The following is a 14,579-nucleotide window of genomic DNA, read 5'->3' on the forward strand; positions in this document are numbered from 1 at the left end:
TCGCACCGATGTAGTAAATGATACAGAGATAAAGATACAAAAATGTATTACAGGATTGCAGACATATGTAATACACATTAATATGAATCTATATATACCGTTTGTTTGTCCATACTTGAAAAAGCAATATAGGTCGAACTTTTATTAACGGATTCAAGTATTGCATGTTTGATGTCATGAAATAGAAGACCCCCCCCCCCCCAAAAAAAAAAAAAAAAAAAAAAAAAAACCGGCAAAAAATGAAAAAAATATTAAGATCAGTTTGATGTTGCAAGTTTCTGTTATTATTTCACTACATGCCTTCGAGCAGTTAATAAGTCAGAGAAACTGGAAAATATTTCTTTTGAAAAAAATCCTAAATATTTAATTCAAATATTCCAATTTATTTACATCTACGGAAATACTTACAAATATACACACTACTAGATTACATGATTACACATTTGACATGTTCAGCTCCTCTTTATGATCCTTTACAAATTACGTCATACGTAGTAGGTATTTATTATCTTCTTGTAAATATATGGAATGAATTAAATGCAGGTACAATGCACTGTTACTACAAAAAACATGTCATGCTGTTACTAAAATAAATTGTTAAAATGTTTTTACAGGAAAAAGTTTCATATAAGCCTTAAGCTTTCTACTCAATCCTAAATGTAATTTATATATTTTAATTTTGTCTGTAAATATTGATGAAGAAATAAATATTGTTTAAACCAAATACATTTTCGTGCTGAAATAAGGGTGAATAGTAATGTTATGGAATGTAAATTCATTGGCGTGGTATACAACTATATAACACAATAAAACTATCATCTAATTCAAACGTTAAAGTATGCCTACCTATTACACTTTTGTGCCATGTATTATCAGTCTACTGTTATCTCGTCCATAGAAGTGGCACAAATCTGGTATAAACATTTACACAGCATGTTATTTAACTACATTATATGAACATGAATTGCTCTATGATTCCATTTATCCTTTTCTAAGAGTAACGTCTATTCCAACATAGTTAAGCAGCCAAAGTTCAGCTACAGTATCATCTACTGGGAATAAAATTAAAGTTATTTCCTTACATATGAGTTTGGATACTAAGATTTGAATATTTATAGATATAGAATCTGACATGAGACGTTTTACTTTATATAGACATGTTATATTGGTTAAACAGAAAGAACAAAGAACATTGACCCTATGGTGATGTTTAAAGTAAAAAATATTTGCTTCTTACACAATACGAGAAGAAACCATTCTTTATTTAACCTTTGGCACAAGATCATGCCATAAAATAATCATGACTAGCGGCTTGTTTATACATATGTGTCATGTTAAATACTTCATTTTATTTGTTTTGCAATATGAAGACAGTAGGCACAAATTTTTGATAAAAAATCAAAATTTTAAATGTCATATTTATTTGTCTTTGTAATATATCTGTATATGTACATTTTTTCAACCTATATAGATTGCTTGAATTGAATTTTTTTTTTCGAACATGAAGAGGCATATCTGACATTAATTGTTCTTGTTGTAATAATAACCTCTAAGAAGACTCAAAAGATCTGTTAATCTGAACTCTCTGATTTGAATATACATGTATTTGTTTAATGTCATTGCCTTGGGATTCTTGCATTCGTATAAACTAAAATTGACTCGTTACATAACGATGCATCCAGTCTAGTCACTATCTACATAGTGAAATAACTCGAGTAAAGACCCAATCAATTAAGTGTATAGTGGTTGTTAGAATACGAACACACCAGCTGCAACCACGGAAATTGAGCATGATTATTTTAAAGCAACAATAATAAGAACTTTCGGGAATTGAATAATTTGAACAAAATCGACTCTAAAAAAATGTAACACTGTTTCATTTTTCTATATTTTATGTTAAAGTTTTGCTTTTATTTTTATTGTTTCCTGAATGTGTGTTTACAGGTTAAAAAACTGTACGATTAAACTGGTAAATTATAGTTCACCAATGGTTTATAATACAGCGCGAAGGAAAAGTCTACGTTCTCGTTATTCCTCGAGTGAAGGCAAATACGACATTTTATATTGATCAAAATAGACTCTTATTTCTCAAGGAAGTAAATTATACTGATAATCTGTGCGTTTTTATGAAAATAATGAAAACATGTAGAAGGTCTGTCTCATGTTATAAGGTAACAAAAAAAAGTCAAATAGTAAGACAATGTTTGCTCATATCCGTATGCAAAAAATGAACTATTCAACTGTCTGATTTCATGTAATTATGGTAGTTTATCAAGACTGTATATCGTAGAAGCCAGCTTAAATTATTTATCCTGAGTAAAACACATTCTCGCCATCTTAAGGGTCAGTCAAAACGCACAGGTGAAAAAACTATTAAGCGCTATTGCATGCTAAAAGGGCTTTGTTGCTTATTCTTTGCTTAATATATTGTTTAGTCCGGATTATATTCATTAACGTCCAAACCATTATGATTAAGCAAAAGAGGCGTATCAGTACTGTCTTTATATACCTAAAATTGAGAACAATACAATCCCAACTGAATGTCAAAAACGGCAAAATTGAAAATGTTGCATTGAGCCTGTTTTTGGACGTTGAATATTTATATCGGTACCCTCTTTGCAAGATTTACTAAAACGTTACTTTGTTTGCACATACACATATAAATGAGTTTTTATTGGATATGTTTGTGATGTTCCCTTAACATATTTCATATACACATCTACGATTGATTGTAGAGTATAATATAGATGTTATTATACACGGAAGTCTATTCCACATTCCAAACTCATCATGCTATGTTTCTGGTTTCGTTTCTAAGATTTATTTGCAATTGTGAATTATCAAGTTTGTTCTTATGACATGCAGCAATATCAACAACAGGATGAAAGTAACATTGTTGCATGGATGCTATATAATCGTTATACATATTATAAAATATTTTGCTTTAGTTTTCAATTTTTCATTTCAAAAGTAAGGAAATATAACGCCATAATAAATAGGACCTCTTAGAATATAAAAAAGTATAACACAGTATGCATTATGTTGTTAGTATTTTTATTTGTTTAATCATTAATAAGAGGTACTCATTATCAAATATTACTGAGAAAAAATCCAATACATCATGCAAGAAACAAAATGAATATCTCACAATCGTTTAGAAATGCGCACACACGCTCATATTGTTGTTTTTGTTATATCTTGAAAATCATACTGACATTAATTTATCCCTCTTTAAAAATGCCTTTCGAATATGCAGTTCTTATTGCAAGTATTAGTAAGCACATACAAAACAAACATCTTTATTTCTGTCATGCCTTTATTTCTATCAATTTCACTTGAAGTATTTTTAAATCCAAATCATAATGATTGAAAAATGGACACGTACATGTTGCATTAAGCATTGAAATAAAATTTCGCAAAATGCAAAAGAAAACATTTGTCAATAGATGATTGAATACAGTGTATTTTTCATTCCAATAATAGTCGAAACAATGAAAGTATCGACATTCTAAAGAGACCATTATTGCGTTGACACTTATCCATCAATTTTTAAACTGTACTCTTACGATATTGAAGAACATCATAGGTAAAATAGCAACATGTAATAGGAACATTTATCTCGAGGTTACACGCTTTAACAATTGTTACCGCTAGTTGGTTACTGATTTATTTTACAAACGTATAAAATTTATCACAAAACGCAATCGAGCGCAATAATTTGCATTGTCTCGTCATAAATTTTGAGATAATACAAGATGTCTATTCTGATTCGACTAATGAACTTAGATAACAAACTTTTGAATAAAGGTTGTTTTGAGCTTAAATCATAGGAAAGTTATCTCAAGACAAATTGTTTGCGAAAAATATCACTGAGTTGACCAGCTTCATTTCCCCCCTTGATTTGAAACTGACCTCTCCTGCTGACCAAGAAACTGGAACAAACTGCAAGTTTCTGTGTTTTACTAGAATCCTTTTGTCGAGCATTGCTATCAGTGTAAAGTTTAAAATACATAACTAAGAATGCTGTTTTTCTTTGTATTACACTCTGAAAATAAAAAAAAGAGAAATAATTGCAAATTGAAACCATTTTCACTAGATACCTTTCATGTGTGTGTATTAAAAACCGCATGGCAGGTGTTCTCATATATTAATTGGATCTTTTTGTAATAATTTGAAGGTAGGCGGTACATTTTACAACATTGAGACTGTTTTGTAAACAAATAGTATTTTAGTCGGCGCAAATCGAACATAATAAATTTCAACAAAAGTAATGATGTATACGTTTACCTCAAAATAGAAACTTTTCTTCAATCTAAATTCAGTATCAATACTAAATAAACACTCAGATGAACTTGAAATAATTATAGAAAGGTTATATGGCTATACCTTTTTTGTGAAGTAACATTCATGGGCGTAATTGTTCGTCTATCAGTATCTATTACGTGAAGTTGAATAGGAACATGTAGGTGTAGTTAAGTTTCAAAGTTACCAAAGAAACCGCTTCGTCCTTGTTGTTTCATACGTGGGTTAAAAGTTTGTTTTTAGGACATATGATTTGTTTCCATAGACATGATTTCATTTTAAAACTAGTTTGACATTTAGTATTGTTAATTTATGCCTGGATTTAACTTAACTGATGTCTTCAGTTCACGAACTTTCATGTTAACAAATAGTGAAGGTATATTTTATATATATATCAAGTTTGTCTTTATAAATATTATTAACAAAATTGAAATAAACCCATAAAACTTTAAGATGCCATATACACTACAATTTGTACAGGGTTTACCATTTGGCTAAAAATTAGATTGCTGATGTCTACTTTTGATACAAATACATTGTCAATTGTTTATGTCAAAGGAGACAACATTCTGCTAACGTATAACTTACTGGATATAAAATGACAGGTCTCATAATATGTTTTCTTCGGAGCTTTGGATGTAATTAGGATATATACATACAGATGTAAGATATTTTGTTCCAGTTCGGAATATTGTATTGTTCAGACAGAAAGAAACAAGAACTGTGACTGGTGTTAAGTTAGCAGATAAAGTAATTGGAGTGGAGACCGATGTATCTCCGTAAAACTGACTTTTCGTCGATTTAAAATATTTATGATATAGAACAATGGCGACAAATTTTTTGTTGAATAACATATTAATATAATGCAACATTAGAAATAACAACATTAACATTTATGGCTAAGTATGTCTTTAAGTTTAAATGTTTTACAAAATAAAAGCACATCTTTTCAAAAAAGTATAAGTTTTGTGTGCATCATTAGGGTGGAAATAATATGTAGTTTTTTTCTTTGTTATGGTTTTGTTATGTGTAAGTACTACCTACACATATCTTGTGGAAATGCATACTATTCGTAAAATCAGTAATTAACGGGAAATAATTTGCTAAACAGAATATCATACCATTTGCAAATATAGAAACATAAATAACGAAAACTGATTTTTGAATTTATATGATCTTGTACAAGCACAATGCTCATTGAAAGACCCGTTAGTTTCAGCTGTCTGATTTATTCAAAATTATTTCTCCAAATTACTTGTATTTTAACAACACCGTTATTTTGTTCCGACTTGATTCAGTATGAATTTCCGTATTCAAATTACTTATATTTGCCTTCACGTGTAAACAAGGGCATATAATACCTTTAACGGCGTCTTGTCCAACTAACCGGCTTTCCTTAAAATATCCACCTGTATGTTTACATTTTTTTGTAAACCACCGTATTCGACATAATTTATAAATCACGAGATGACAGTTAGACACAACGTTCGAATTTAATGTATAGTTTGTCTCGCAAGAAAATTTAATTAGACTAATTCACATTTGTATAACAAATATCTGGGCAGAGCTAAGCGGCCGGACAAAACAAAACGTATTAATTGTCTACTCATACGTATTAGGTATAGTGACACATTAAATCACGCTTTACTGTTATTGCTTCCATGTTTATTTCGTTTTCTTTATCCAATGATTGATTAATATGTTAATTCTGATACAAAATATCCATTTCTTTGATATAATGTATCATATTTCGTAGGGAAATTAATTTGAAACTTGCTTACATTTTAAAAATGATTTAGAACAGAAGGTTTACAAGTCATATAAAGGTCACTTTTCCAGTTAGTGAAGGCGATTATTTCATACGTTTTCACTAATCAACTACATGTAGTCCTGCTTATTGCCGTCAGCATGTCTTACTTGTAGACAAATCGAATAGATGCTAACGTAACAACTTGATATATAAAAGTTTAATAATGGAAATCATGTATAATGTATACATTATATGTACCATTGATGTTCAAATTATCGCGACAAGCGTCAAAATATAAATTATAAAGTATACAATAGAATAGAGAAATACAGAATCCCTAAAGAAAGCCCAACAAGACAACATTGAAAATGTTGCAGGCTCGATTTGATTGAGCTTGTTCATGGACGGTACTGGAAAGTGCAAGTTACCGTCCACGCCCCTAGCACGGGCTTAAGCAGAATTCAACATTTAAACACGAAAACCGATGAATTTTTGAATTTAGAGTCATCCGCAGATGTGTTCATACGGCGATTATAATGGAACCTTCAATGTGACACAGTAGTGCCATTCCATGAAAAGCGGCGTATGGTCCCAAAGTAAAAGAATGCGTGTGCCCTAAACGAGAAAAGAATGAGCGGAACTTAATATAATGAAAGGGGATCTGAGGTTATGAAGCCTGCGTATCACAGACAAGACGTCAAAAGACAAATTTAAAAAGCAGGCAACATATCCTAAGGGTGCAAACCTCTATTTTGAAAAAAAGTTATACCACCCTGTAGATAATCAAAATTACCTAAAAATTGTACCAATTGCACACTGTAGCAGAAGCCCATCACATTTTCCCTTCTGTTTAAAGTGCATTATCCAAACATTTCAATAAAAACAAATTTGATGATGATCTATTCACTTTTTATGTTTATTTTATTAAAACCAGGAAATCTGGACAATTCCCTTTCTATTTATATTTCCCAATCCACACATTCAATTAAAATAAAAGATATTGACATTATCAAATGTTTTGGAACTCATTTGTTTTGATTGGGCTTTTAGTAAAAAATGACGGCCAAAATACACATGGATTTCTGTCAGAACGATTTAAAATCTACACAGGAGTGAAATTTTCTGCCCTATCGTAATGACGGCAGTGGAATTCCCTGATGAAAACACAACGGAAGGGGAATTGTGGATGTACGAATAACGGAAGGGGTTGTCAATTGGCTTTGCCTTTTGCCATTTTGCTAGAATTCCATGACAAATTAGCTGTCAAAACATCAAAACATAAAATTATGACAAAGGCTGAAATTTAGATTATATCATATTGCACTTAAACTTTGGCTTTTGCTATAATTTTGAATTCTCAAACATAGTTGTACTCATACATGAACTCATCACTTTTAAAACTTCCTTTCGAACGAAGTCCGTCTGAGATCGGTTTGACTTCCTATAAAATTTACAGGGAAGAACTAAATGTTAGGATTTTCATTGGTCATTTTAAAATTGCAAACTAGAATCTGAAAATTTCATTGGCCATTCTGATAAATGTATAATAATCTAAAGGATCCTTCGGAATAGTATATCGCCCGATTTATAAAATAATCTAAAGGAGTAACGGATACACGTTTTCTTGTTAAACTTGTCAAATATTTGAGATATGCTTCCTCCAAATAAATAGTTTACGCTGCTTTTTAACATTTCATTTATTCTTTAATGAATATATTATTCAACATAAGATATGACCGAGTTATAAATGACATTCTTAAAAGACGGGACGACCAATTGCGCCCACCATATCGGAAAAGCATTTGCATACCGAAAGATACCATGCAAGTTTTACCACGTCCGAGTATATTTTTTAAGGATACTTCTTGTTAATGGTAATTTATCTCGAATACACGTTAAAAGTGGAAAAAGATGACACCTGTGTCATTGTTTAATGGTATTGCATCCCAAATACACGTTTAAATGGTGAAATGGGACAGAGTGTCATTTTATAGTGGTAAGTTATCTGGAATACACGCTAAAAGTGTCGTGATATAGAACATATGTGTCATTTTGTAATGGTACACGATAAAGGTGGCAAAAAGGCTACTGTTTCATTGTAATATTTCTAGCCTCTTAAGCGGAAGTACGCTAACATTTACTTAAACATTTAGTTGACTTATTTCCAAAAAAAAATTCAATTAAAATTGTTTAATACTACAAAACTTTCAATAAAATATTGCTCGAGTTTAAAGCAGGAAATGTCAATGTACCTGTTATAATCTAGGTGTAGACAAATATAATATTTTACCAGCATATTGATCATAATAGAATCTAATGCTTTAAATTGAAATTATTCACTAATCAACACGAAATATGAATATGAGAAATTTAAAACAATTCACAATCACTTATAATTAAGAAATTAACTTTTTGAGTGATGAGTATTTCAGAAAGCCATACATTATATATTATGTTAAATTATTGAAAAGGGTTTGTTTTCAAGAGACAGTTATCCTTGATGGTTGTTTATGTTTTAATTTTGGGATCAGCTGTACCTATCACATATTATCATTTATTATGAAAAAGTGTGGCAAAACATTGCGTCAAACATAGAGTTCAGCAGCATAATTGTCCATCTTATTTTTAATTTTTGAATTTAAGAAATCACTAGGCTGATTAGGTAAACTATGATATACATTTAAGAAATATGTTCATCAACGTTTTACTATTTCTCATTATCAATTATCGGTTTGTCATCATTATAATAAGCAGTCAGTTGAAATATCTTAATTTGACAATGAAATACTACTATTATATACAATTTTGTTCTCTGTGATTGACTGCTGATAAATTATCAATTTTGCTCAACTAGGGCTAAGTTTGACAGATGTGTACTCGTCCATTGGAATACAGTATTGTACTCAACAATGTATAATAACCATCAAATCTAGGAAAGAAACTAAAAGTGAAACAACCCAGAATAAGTAGTAGTAGTAATAGTAATTTACCATTTGTGAGCAATGATGCAAATAAGCTATGTTGTGAAAAATTGAGCTTATACGTACTATTACCACATGTTCCTATCAATCTAATATATTTTTTCTGTTTGGAGTTTCCGAAAACAGAAACAATAAATCATTTCCTCTTCCCTACAAAGAAATAAAAAAGAAAGTATTTATTGACATATATGACGCAATTGCTCTATTTTGGTCTCCATAGATACTCGCAGTCACTATCGAATTTATAAGTATCTGTAAAGTGTCATTTGTTTTAGATAAGCGCTGTAACTACTGATAAACATTACTTTGTTTTACAATTCAGTGAAATATTTGCTAATTTATATGTTTACGACGACATTTGCAAGGCACTTTTAAAAATTAAACTTATCATGATTAAATGCATTGCATTGGCCAAGCATTTTAACTCTGTCTTGCAAACAAGGATTTTACGATATCTTAAATAAGTGATCACATTCCCTACATATTACTGTCATCACATGATCAATAACATTTCAATAAACAAAATATTTATCATTTCTTCGAAGAACAATTAAATGAAATGTAGTAAATATTGAATACTAAAATGATTCCTTGTAGTAATTATATTTCATTTTTGACTTTCATTTCCTGGAATTTGTCTAGCCAATTAGGTTTAGTTATGGTATATGGCAATAATCTATGTAGGAGGATACAATACAACAATATTATGAGATCTGCAAAAGTATGAATGTATGCAAAACTTGTAAACCTTATTACTTGTGAATGCATTATTTACCAAATACAAATTAAAAACAAACAGAATTCTATGGAACGTAATAAATTTTTATGTCAAATGAAAAGTTAAGAATTATTAAACTGGAAACAGGGAAGGTCCTTAAAACAAGTCATTATAATACTTGAAAATGTTGTAGGTTCCCGAGAAAACAAAGACGTAAATAGAGAAAATAAGAATCCCTAAAGAAAGTCCAACACAACATAATTGAAAATGTTGCAGGCTCGGTTTGATTGAGCCTGTTCATTAACGGTACTGTAATGTGCAAACTATCGTCCACGCCCCCTAGCACCGGCTTAAGCAGAATTCAACATTTAAACATGAAATGGAAAAATTTTGAGTTTAGAAACATCCACAGATGTGTTTATACGGCGGTTATCATGGAACCTTCAACGTGACACTTGCGTGCCATTCCATGACAAGCGGCGTATGGTCCCCAAGTAATAAAAAGCGTGTGCCCTAAACGAGAAAACAATGGGCGGAACTAAATAAAATGGAATTTTGAAAGGGGATCAGAGGTAATGAAGCCTGCATATCACAGATAAGACGTCAAAAGACAAATTTAAAAAGCAGGCCACATATCCTAAGGGTGATTCAACATTATTCAAGTAGGAATATTGGAACCACCCAACTAGAAAATGCCGAAAGTTAAAACTAAAAATACCACAAGCACAACAATAAGTAATCCATAGGAAGTAAAACACAAGTAATCCATAGGAAGAACGAAGTAAAACGTAAACAAGAAAGGGCGCCTGTGTACAGGATGTTCAATAAGTATGACACCAATCTCAATGGTTTTAGCAGGAACATTGAAACTGATTCTATGATAAATCTTTGTCATAGTATCGACAAACATATTTGATCACGTTGGTCCTAAATGGGCATTAACTGCTTCTGGCACTGATGTGGTAGATGTTATATACATTATATATATATAAATATATAACAGGATCACAGACATATGCAAACACGAAACGTATAAATAAAAACCTTTATATACTGTTTGTTTGTCCATCTTTTAAAGCAAATTGTGGAAAAAAATCAATTGATGATTGCATAGGTGTTGTCATGAAAAAAAAAGAAACAGAACACCTAAAGACTACAAAAAAAAACCGACACAAAATTGAAAATTTTGCAAGCTAAGTTGTTTTATTCAGCCTTAAAATGTTTCTTTTGAAATAAGTTCAAATTTCTCTTTTATAGAAATACTAACCAACTTTTGTGCTAGAGTAAGGGTATTATTGCATAAAACAAATCTTGTAAAAAGTGATATTGTGGAATGTCAAGTCATTGGCGTGGTGTACAACTATAAAACACTTTATAATTATTGTATCATCTAATTCAAACGTTAAACTTGGCATAATTATAACACTTTTGTGCCAAATATTATTAGTTTACTGTCCATAGAACTGGCACACATATGGTATATGCATTTATACAACGAGACGTATTATTTCATTATTGTCCGACACAATATGAATTGCTTTATGTTACTTTACATTCATTTACATAAGTCTCCTTTCTGATTCCATTACATCCCTTTCTTAGAGTAACGACTATTTGAACATGATTACGTAGCCAAGTTCTGCTACCATATCACTTACTGGGAATAAAATAAAAGATTTTTCCTTAAATATGAATTTGAATACTAAGATCTAATTTAAATATTTATAGATACAGAATCTAACGTGAGACGTTTTGCTCTAGTGATGCATGATGTATAATAATTGTTGCTTTAAATATTGCTCTAATACGAAATTACCCTTTTTTGGCACAAATATTCAGGCCTTAAACAATGACAACTAGCGGCTTTTTTATGTGTCATGTCAAAATACTTCATTTAACTTTTTATGCAATATATAAAGATATGCAACAGCCTTTTAATGACAAAAAAATAATAAAATGTAGTATTTGTCTTTGTTATGTATGTGTTACAACTTTGTACCCATATAAATTGCTTGAATAAGCAGGGACCTGTTAAAACAAAACGAAAATCTATTATAGTAAGTAGACTCAAAATCTCGAGATTCGGTAATCTGGGCTCTCTGATTTAAATTATTTGTAAATTGCCATTGCTATGTTATTATGTTTAAGTGATTTAAAAAAGAAATATTTGTGTTCGTATAAACTTAAATTGACTCGTTAAATAACGATAGATTCAGTCCTTTTCGGTTGCCTTGTTTGATAAATCTTTTAATGTCAATGAGCAAAGCTACATGATTATTTGGTTGACGGTTCCTTAATTATTATACCATAATGTATTTAAATCTATCCATATTATCGAAATAGTAAAATAACTCGAAGAAAGACCTTATCAATTACGTGTATATGGTTGCTAAAATGCCTGCATATAAACATCACCACCAGTGAATTTAAACATTATTCTTTTGAAGCAAGAGATTTTCAGAAATGAAATCATTTGAACAAAATCAATTATAAAATAAAGCACTACTTCATTTTTGTAGATTTTATGTTACGCAAGAGGTTTGCTTCTAAATGTTTTACTTCCTGTATGTGTTTAAAGAAACCTGTACAATTAAATGGTGTTAAAGTACAAAAAAATAGTTTACAAAAAAGCGCAAAGTCATCGTTCTGATTATTAGTCGAATGTAGGCGAATACAACATCTAATTCATGATCAAAATAGAGACTTACGTCTCAAGGACCTAAGTGTGAGTTCTCATGAAAATAATAAAAAACATGCCTTTCCTTGTAGAAGTGTTTATGTTATAAGGAATCAAAAAAAAAATGGAATGGGAAACTCGCTTAAGAGCAATAAAACCTTGTAATAATCTGACAAATGAAAGAGATATCTCACCCTACTGGTTAAATTGTAATTGAATCATGAACAGCAGCAACTGCACAGCATAAATACCTGCAGCTGTATGTAAGAAATAGAACAACGGGAGATCCATTCAAAGCAAATATCAAGCTTGATTGTACTGAATCTTTTAATAAAAGATGATGAAAAGTAAAATTCGCTGAAAAAGTTAGTTACATTCAATGATCAACACTTAAAGTATTTGAATCAATGGTATCCCTTTCCTGTTCGGGTTTTATTGTTTGAAGGAATAAAAAGAATGGTAATAGGGAAAATCGCAAGAGCAAATAAATCAAACATACGTTTTGTCTATTTTGAAAGAGAATACCTACCTCTGGAAATTGTTTATTAACTATTGAACCCGCCCCAAACCGCGACAGCATAAAACGCTGCTGTATGTAGGAAAGAACAAATGGAGGTCTGGATCAAAAGGGCGTTTAAAGGACAGCAAATTGTTTTTAAAAATAAAAATTCAGTACAAGTAGGACACCATTTTATATCGGACATTCATCAGAAAATCAAGGACCTTTTAAGCAATGTCGAAAATCAAACGGTCATAGAAAAATGTTTTCAATTGTTCTTTACACGACATCCTGATAATACTTAGATGTGACAGAAAGGCCTCTAGAAACAGTTCCACTTTATTGACACTTCTCAATCTCTCGGCAATGCATGGTCGACAAACGTTTTAGGTGGGTCAAATCGTATTTTTACATTAAACTTTGACCCACCATAGTATGAAGGAAACGGCTTCATTTCTTGCTTTGTTGCAATTGATAAACGCTTTACTAACATTTTCGTCAAATAGTAAGACACTGTTTGCTTATATTCGTATGCAAATAATGGACTTTTCAATTATCTGATTTCATGTAATTATGGTAGTTTATCATCTATATCGTAGAAAACAGCTCAATTTATGTTTCCAGAGTAAAACACATTATATATTGCATTGTCATTTAACATATACCTAAATCTATATACCTTCAGAAATTGAAAACAGTTTTTTTTTTATTTTAGTTGTGTGTTTGTCTTTTAAGATGATAGGAAAAGTGATGTTGGAGCGTTGTTTCGTTTTCAAAAATTAAATGACGAAAATGACATGGATAAATTCTCAACGGTTTGCAGGTTATGTTAATGCTCAAATTAAGGTCTTTGTTGCTATTTCTTTGCTTATTAAAAGTTTATATTTTTATCGGGATGATATTCATTAACGTCCAAATCATTATGATTAAGGAAAAAAACGTATCAGCACTGCTTTTATATACCTACAATTGAGTTAAATAGAATCCCAAAAATAATGTCAAAAAATTCAAAATCGAAAACGTTGCTTGAGCCTTTTAATGGACTGTGCATATCCATATCAGTACCCTGTGAGATTAACTAAAACGGTACCCTCTTTACATATAAATAAGTGTTTGTGTGAATGTTAAGCATCGTTTGGTGGTAAGATTTTGTAGAAACTGTATTTCGAGTCCGTTCAGTGGCATTTTTAAACCCAAAGCATGTTTTAGGCACACCAGAACCCACAACGGAAAGAATATCTCGATGAAGACTGAATAAAAACCCGGAAGAAAAATTGTAAAATATTGAGGAAACTAGGGAGGGTTAAGTCAAATTTCGATCCTCTTTAAAAAAAAATCTTTGAATGTTATATAATTTTTTTTAAATCTTTGAATGTTTTATAAATGTTCAAAAATCATTGAATGTTATATAAATGTTTAAAAAGTTGAAAACTTGCCCTGTGATTGACCTATTTTCTACATCACAAATCGAGTTATAGCGCACATCTGGATAAGTGGAAATTCACATAAAAATATTTTATCTGTTACCGATGCTAAATTTTGAGATCCGCATGGGGTTCCATCCACCCCCGTGAGAAGACCATTGTTGATATTATTATAGGATTTGTTTGTAGTTTTTCCTTAACATATTTCACATACAAAAAAATGTTTCA

This window comes from Ruditapes philippinarum, unplaced genomic scaffold (assembly GCF_026571515.1).
Source record: "Ruditapes philippinarum isolate M1 unplaced genomic scaffold, ASM2657151v2 ctg1680_1_1_1_1, whole genome shotgun sequence".
NCBI lineage: Eukaryota > Metazoa > Mollusca > Bivalvia > Venerida > Veneridae > Ruditapes > Ruditapes philippinarum.